The sequence below is a fragment of the Apodemus sylvaticus genome, chromosome 6 (assembly GCF_947179515.1).
Source record: "Apodemus sylvaticus chromosome 6, mApoSyl1.1, whole genome shotgun sequence".
Taxonomy (NCBI): Eukaryota; Metazoa; Chordata; class Mammalia; order Rodentia; family Muridae; genus Apodemus; species Apodemus sylvaticus.
In genome coordinates, this window is record NC_067477.1 from 62,368,726 (window position 1) to 62,376,350 (window position 7,625).

At 34.7% G+C, this 7,625-nt stretch overlaps 1 pseudogene; it reads left to right on the forward strand.

Annotated features, from left to right (window-relative positions):
- The first annotated feature begins 6,048 nt into the window (after positions 1–6,048).
- LOC127687928 (phosphatidylinositol-glycan biosynthesis class X protein-like) lies at positions 6,049–6,761 on the forward strand (annotated as a pseudogene).
- Positions 6,762–7,625: the final 864 nt, after the last annotated feature.

The following is a 7,625-nucleotide window of genomic DNA, read 5'->3' on the forward strand; positions in this document are numbered from 1 at the left end:
TGTTGGATATTCCAGCTAATGTCATCCCCATTGGGTCCCAAGAACCTCCTACATTCCTGGTGGCTGAACCCACACTTATGCTGATATCTAAACCACACATAGATCCAACAAAGAAAGAGAACTTCAGACAAATTTCCTTTATAAATATCAATGCAAAAATACTCAATAAATTTCTTGAAAACTGAATCCAAGAACACATTGAAACAATCATTCACCATGATCAAGTGGGCTTCATCCCAGGGATGCAGGGATGAACTCCATCAACATAACCCAGTATATAAACAAATTGAAAGGAAAAAAAAAAACACACATGATCATCTTATTAGATGATGAAAAGTCCTTTAACAAAATATAACACCCCTTCATGTTAAAAGTTCTAGAAAGATCAGTAGTTCAAGACATATACCTAAATATAATAAAAGCAATATACAGCAAAATAATATCAAATTAAATTGGGATAAACTTAAAGCAATCCCACTAAAACCAGGGACAAGTCAAGACTGCCCATTCTCTCTCTGTTTCTTCAATATAGTATTTAAAGTTCTAGAAAGAACAACTGGATAACAAAAGGAGGTCAATGGAATACAAATCAGAAAGAAGTCAAGATATCACTATTTGTAGATGATATATTAGCATATATAAGCAACCCAAAAAAATCTATCAGAAAACTTCCACATCTAATAAACAACTTCAGCAAAGATGCAGGTTATGAAATTAACTCAAATAAATCAGGAGCCTTCTCCTACACAAAGAATGAACAGGCTGAACAATTAGACAACAAGAACAATTCTCAACTTTATCTGAAATAAAATAAATAAATAACTCAGGATAGCAAAAACAATTTTTAACAATACATGAACTTCTGGGGAAATCAACATCCCTGACCTCAACTGTACTACAGAGCAATAGGGATAAAAACTGCATGGTATTGTTACACAGACAGACAGATTGATCAATGGAATAGAACTGAACACCCAGAAATGAACCCACACTCCTATGGTCACTTCATTTTTGACAAAGAAACTAAAACCATCCAGTGGAAAAAAAGATGGTATTTTCAACAATGATGCTTGTTCAATTGGTTGTCAGCATGCAGAGAAATTCAAATAGATCCATTCTTATCTCCCTGTTCAAAGCTCAAGTCCAAGTGAATGAAGAACCTCCTGATAAAACCAGATAAGCTGAATCTAACCAAAATTACTTATTCTTCAGATTTATTGCTCTAAGTATATGTGGCAGCAGAACTCTTTCTTCAGCATTTGCTTGCCACATCAGTTGACTGGTTTGTAGCTCAGCATGGCAGAGCAGTGGGTAAGAACACAAAATGATGGAGAATACCAACTAACTTATTTTAGCAATGAATACTTTACAAATCTCTCATTAACAACAACATGAAAATCTACACTTAAACTTTAAGTATATTTTTATGCTTACACAAAATAAGAGAAACTGTGGAATAGATGGCATAATGTTCCCCAAAAATATTTATGCTCTGAGTCCCTAAATATATTACTTTATATGACAAAGGAAATTTTCAGATGTGATCAAGACTCTAAGAGATGAGAAAGAAAAACTATCTTTGATTGCTCATTTGAACTCCCTAATATCCTGACAAACTTTGTAAAGAGAGGGAGAAAGATATGACAAGAAAAGCAAGGTCAAAGAGTATCTCTGTTCCAAGTGTAGTGTTGTTGGAATTTCTTTGAAGGCCAAATAAGACAACCAGAAACCAATGAGTGACTGTAGCCATGAGTGAGAGGTGAATGCCATGGGATAGATTATCCTGCAATGAATCTAAAAAGCAAAATATCTGCTTGTTAACTTGACCCAGTGGAATGGGGTCAAATCAGACTTTTGATCTCCAGAACTGCAGGAAAAATCTATTACTTAAACTACAAATTGTGTGGAAAGTAATTACAACTAATAAATAACTAAGTGGCCCTGTAACAGTGAAGCTACTGAGGAATTACTGACTCCACAGGATGCCTTGAGGTGCCGACCAGTTCTGGGTAGACGAAACAATTTGAATGGCTTGATCATGGCAGGGGAGATAAATCAAATATGAAAACAAGCAGAAACTCTGTATATACATATAAGACCTGTCTCTCATTTGAAGTAAAATTGTGCATTTCCCAAAGACTGGCAAACATGGTGCAAGTATTAGATGAACAGAATAGTTGATTCATACAACCTATAAAAATAGGAACAAAAACCTATGAAGAAGTAAACCCACAGCCCAATCTTCAAATGTTTTGGGTGTCAGTCATATAAGATAGAGAAATACACTGAATTTATATACATGATTAAACAAATAAAAGATGTAAGAAAAATATTTTCTTAAAATTTTCTTAGGCAGAAAGACTAACAAAATGAGATTTTATCTAAAAATCTTTCATGAATAAAAATATGCTAAATTAGATGCATGGAAAGATGAAGATAATCACAGATGACTTATAAGAAAGAAAGACAAGGCTGATAAGATGTCTGAGATGGCTAAATAAAGCACTTAATTGCAAGTCAGATGACTCAGATTCTATCACTGGGACACATACAGACTGTACAGACTTTGATAGTAATGCCCCCAAATAAATAAATATAATAAAATTCATATCAAATATGACAGAAATATGTTTATAGCTTGCTTATATGTTGCTGTGATAAAATACTCTGGCCAAAAGCAAACTGAAAAATGAAACAATTTATTTCGTTTTACACTTGCAAGTCTATTCCATTATTGGAAGAAATCAAAGTAAGACCTCAAATAAGGACCCTGAAGCAGAAATCAAGGATTGGTGGTTTTTATTTGTTTTTGTTTTTGTTTTTTGTTTTTGGGGTTATTTTGTTTTTTGGTTGGTTGGTTGTTCTCTTTTTCATGCTTAGATAGTTTTCTTTTATAGCCCAGGCCCACCAGCCTAGGGACACTGCTGCTCAAACTGGACTGGGATTTTCTGCATCAATCATGACAATGTCCCAAAAGGCATGTTCAGAAGGCAATCTGATCAAAGTAATCCTTCATTTGAGGCTTTCTCTTCCCAGGTGGCTCTAAATTTTAACAAGGTGATAATAAAACCCGACCAGTTCAAAAACAAAGAGATGAACACATGGAGAACAGCCTAACAATCACTAATTAAAGAGCAAAAATGATTTTTAAAAATAGATACTTTAGAAGGAGAGGTTTTGCTCAATTCTCTAGCTGCCTCCCACCTGCCCCACCCCCATCCCCAATCATCAGACCTGAGTCTCCTGAGCCATACAGGTGAGTTTCCTTTCCTCTACCTATCTTCTCTGTTGGGTGAGCCTTCTGGGACAAGCTGTCCTGAGCAGCCTGATATCCCAGGGAGATAGGTCTTCTCTTGCCAACTCAGCACCCACCATCATTGAAAATGAGGCTCTGGAATCATAAAGACTGGCTAGAACCATACAACCAAAGGATACCTAACAGTACCTGCCACTCCCACACCACTGAAGTTTGCTCCTCTCTCAATACCTACTTCAAGAGTACCCAGGGACCAAAACCATTCAGATGGCTAAAGGCCCTCAAAAGAACACAATCAACAAAACACATAGTAATATGACAGCTCCAAAGCAAACCCAAGAAAATGATAGAGGCCTTTAAAGAAGAAATGAATAAATCAGTTAAACAAATACAGAAAAATACATTCAAACAGAGAGAGAAGGGGAAACAAATAAATACCTTAAAGACATGAAAGAAAATACAATTAAACAGATGAAGGAAATAAATAAAACTGGGTAAGACATTAAACTGGAAATGAAAGCAATAAAGAAAACACAATCAGTGAAAATCCTAGAGATGGAAAACCTAGGGCAAAATACAGGAACAACATATGTAAGCATCACCATCATAATAAAAGAGATAGAAGAGAGAACCTCAGGTATAGAAAATACAATGAAAGAAATTGATGCATCCATCAAAGAAAATGCTAAGGCTTTAAATTCATGACACAAAACATTCAGAAAATCTGGGAAACCACAAAAAGACCTAATCTAAAAATAATAGGAATAAAAAAAAAGTAGAAACGAAGAGTCCCAGCTCCAAGGCCTGGAAAATATTCTCAACAAAATCATAGAAGAAAACTTTTTGAAACTAAAGAGATGTATATAAACATACAGGAAGCTTATAAAACACCAATTAGCCTGGATCAGAAAATAAATTTTCCCAACAAATAATAATCAAAACACAAACTGTACAGAACAAAGAATGAATATTTAAAAAAGACGCAAAAAAAAAAAAAAAAGGCCAGGTAACATACAAAAGCAGACCTATCAGAACTGCACCCAACTTCTCAACAGATTCTAAAAGCTGGAAGGGCCTGGGCAGATATCCTGCAACTTTTAAAAAACCACATGTGCCAACCTAGACAATACTCAGCAAAATTCGCATCACCACAGAAGGAGAAAACAAGATATTTCAAGATTCATTCAAGTTCAAACAGTATCTGTCCATAAATCCAGGCATGTTAGAAGAGTAACTACATCCAAGAAAACCAAGGAAATAAGGAATTCCATGTCAGCAAAAACAAGGAAAGCACACACACACACACACACACACACACACACACACACTAACACCAAAGACATCAAAATAGTGATCACCAGTCATTAATTACTCTCAACACAATTCCCCCAATAAAAAGACAGAAACTAATAGAATGGATATGAGAACAGGATCCATCATTCTGTTGCATAGAAGATACACACCTCAGCAATAAAGATACACATTACCTCAGAGTAAAGGGATGGAACAAAGCCTTCCAAATAAATGGACTCAAGAAGTAAGCTGGAGTAGCCATTCTAATATTTACTAAAATAGAATTTGATTCAAATTTAATAAAAATAGGTAGGAAAGGATACTTCATACTCATCAAAGGAAAAATTTGCCAGGGTTATATCTGAATTCTGAACATCTGTGGCCAAAAAAAAAAAACATGGGGCATCCACATTTGTAAAAGAAGTATTACCAAACATAAATCACCCATCGAAGTCAATACATTAATAGTGGGAGACGTCAGCAGCACATTCTCACCTATTTTCAGGTCATCCAAACAAAACTAAAAAGATAAATAATAGAACTAATAGACATTATTAATGAAATGGACCTAACAGACATCTATAGAATATTTCACCCAAGCACTAAAGGATATACTTTCTTCTCAGAACCTCATGGATCTTTTCCCAACATTGAATATATATTCAGCCACAAAGCAAGCCTGAACAGATACAAGAAAATTAAAATAATGCTTTGTATCTTATCAGAATACTATGGATTAAAGCTTGACTTCAACAACAACAGAAACTCTGGAAAACCTACACAGTCATGGAAATTGAAAAAGTCTCCTCTCAGTGAACTCTGGGTCAGGGAAGAAATAAAGACATTCTAGAATTCAGTGAAAATGAAGGTACAACATATCTAAATTCATGGGGCATAATGAAGAATGCTAAGAGGAAAGTTCATAGTACTAAGTGTCTCGATGCAGAAATTAGAATGGTCTCATACCAACAATTTAAAAGTGCATCTGAAAGCTCTAGAATAAAAAAGAAACAAGAACACCAGATAGGAGTAGAAGGCAGGAAATACCTTCTTCAGGTATCAGGGCTGAAATAAATCAATTTTAAACAAAACTTAAAAATTACAAAGAGCTGTTCTTTAAGAAAATAAACAAGATAGACAAACCCTTAACCAAACTAACCAAAAGACAGATAGGTACCACTTATCAAAGTTAAATTAAGATCAGATAAACTATTTACACAGCCCCCTAACACCTAAAGATACAGAAACAGTCATTAAAGGTCTCCCAAACAAAAAAGAGCTCAGGGTCAGAGGGTTAGTGCAGAATTTTATCAGATTTTCAAAGAAGAGATGATATCAATACTTCACAAACTATTCCACAGAATAGAAACTTTAGTAACACTACTATGAGGCCACAGTCTTCCTGATACCTAAACTCAACAAAGAAAGAAAACTTCAGACCAAGTTCTCTTAAGAATATTGTTGAAAAATACTTGCAAAGCAAATCCAGGAACACATCAATGACATTGTCCATCAATACCAAGCAAGATTCATCCCAGGAATTTTTGAAAGATGGTTTCCACAGATACCTTTTAATTAAAGTGAAATTTGGAGAAAGCATTGAGGACTTTTACTGCTGGCTCTCAATTAAACATTGCATTCCAACATAACTCTTTATGGATCCCTATGACTTGGCTTCATTATGAGAAAGAAAAATAAGAAAGGCAGAGATGGTATCAGAAAGTTTTAATATAGAAGCCCCAAACTGTTTGTCCGAAGAATATGCAATCCTCATTTATTCCCAGCAGGATACACAATCTACCATCTGATTCCAGGCCGTTTTACCTGTGAACTATTGCTATCACCTACCACGTTGCAAAGATAGAGACACCCTCACTGTGGTCAATAACCCTGACTAACTATATTGAACTATGACCATGAGTTCCTAATTTTGAAATGCTGGACTCCGTCAGAAGTAACAGCTCCTCGTGCTTTGAAAAATGAGGAGATGTGTCAGTGGAAAAACATGCATTACAAACCAATACATAGGAATTTGACAGTACAGGTTCCAGTGGGACTGACTATTCATAGTGTATACTATATATACACTAACTCTTTAGTGTGCTCTGTGATGCCACTCATTATGATTCTGTGTTCTACCTTGATCCTTTTAGCTGTTACCAAATATGACTATTTTCCCTCTAAGTTTTATACAGTTAAGTGTTTTCTATAAACTAATAAGTGAGACCTATTCATTTATAAAAATAAAAAACAAAAAAAACAAAAAATGAAAGAAAAATCATATGAATATTTCATTAGATGCTGAAAAAGCCTTTGATAACATTCAATACCCCTTCAAGTTAAAGGTATTAGAGAAATCAGGAATACATGGCACATACCTAAACATAATCAAAGCAACATACTACAAGCCAATAGCCTACATAAAATTAAATGGAGAGAAACTTAAAGCAACTCCACAAAAATCAAGGACAAGACTAGGCTGCCCACTCTGCCCTGATCTATTCAATATATTACGTGAAGATCTAGTCAGTGCAATAGGGCAACAAAAGGATATCAGGAGGATACAAATTGGAATAGAAGAAGTCAAAGAATTGCTATTTACAGATGATATTATAGTATACTTAAGCAACTCCAAAATTCTACCAGAGAATTCCTAAAGCTGATAAACACCTTCACCAAAGGAGCTGGATACAAAATTAGCTCAAAGAAATCAGTAGCCCTCCTTTATAAAAATGATGAAGAGGAGAAGAAAAAAATTAGGGAAACAACATCCTTTATAATAGCCAAGAATAATATAAAATATCTTGATGTAACTCTAACCAAGTTAGTGACAAGAACTTCACGTTCCTGAAGAAAGAAACTGAAGATGGAAAGATTTCCAATACTCATGGATAGGTAGTATTAACATAGTGAAAATAGCTATCTTACCAAAAGCTAGCTATAGATTCAATGTAATCCCCATTAAAATATTCCGACATTAGTTTTTATAGACCTTAAAAGAGCAATTCTCAACTATATATGGAAAAACAAAAGACACAGGCTAGCCAAAACAATCCTGAACAATAAAATAGCTTTG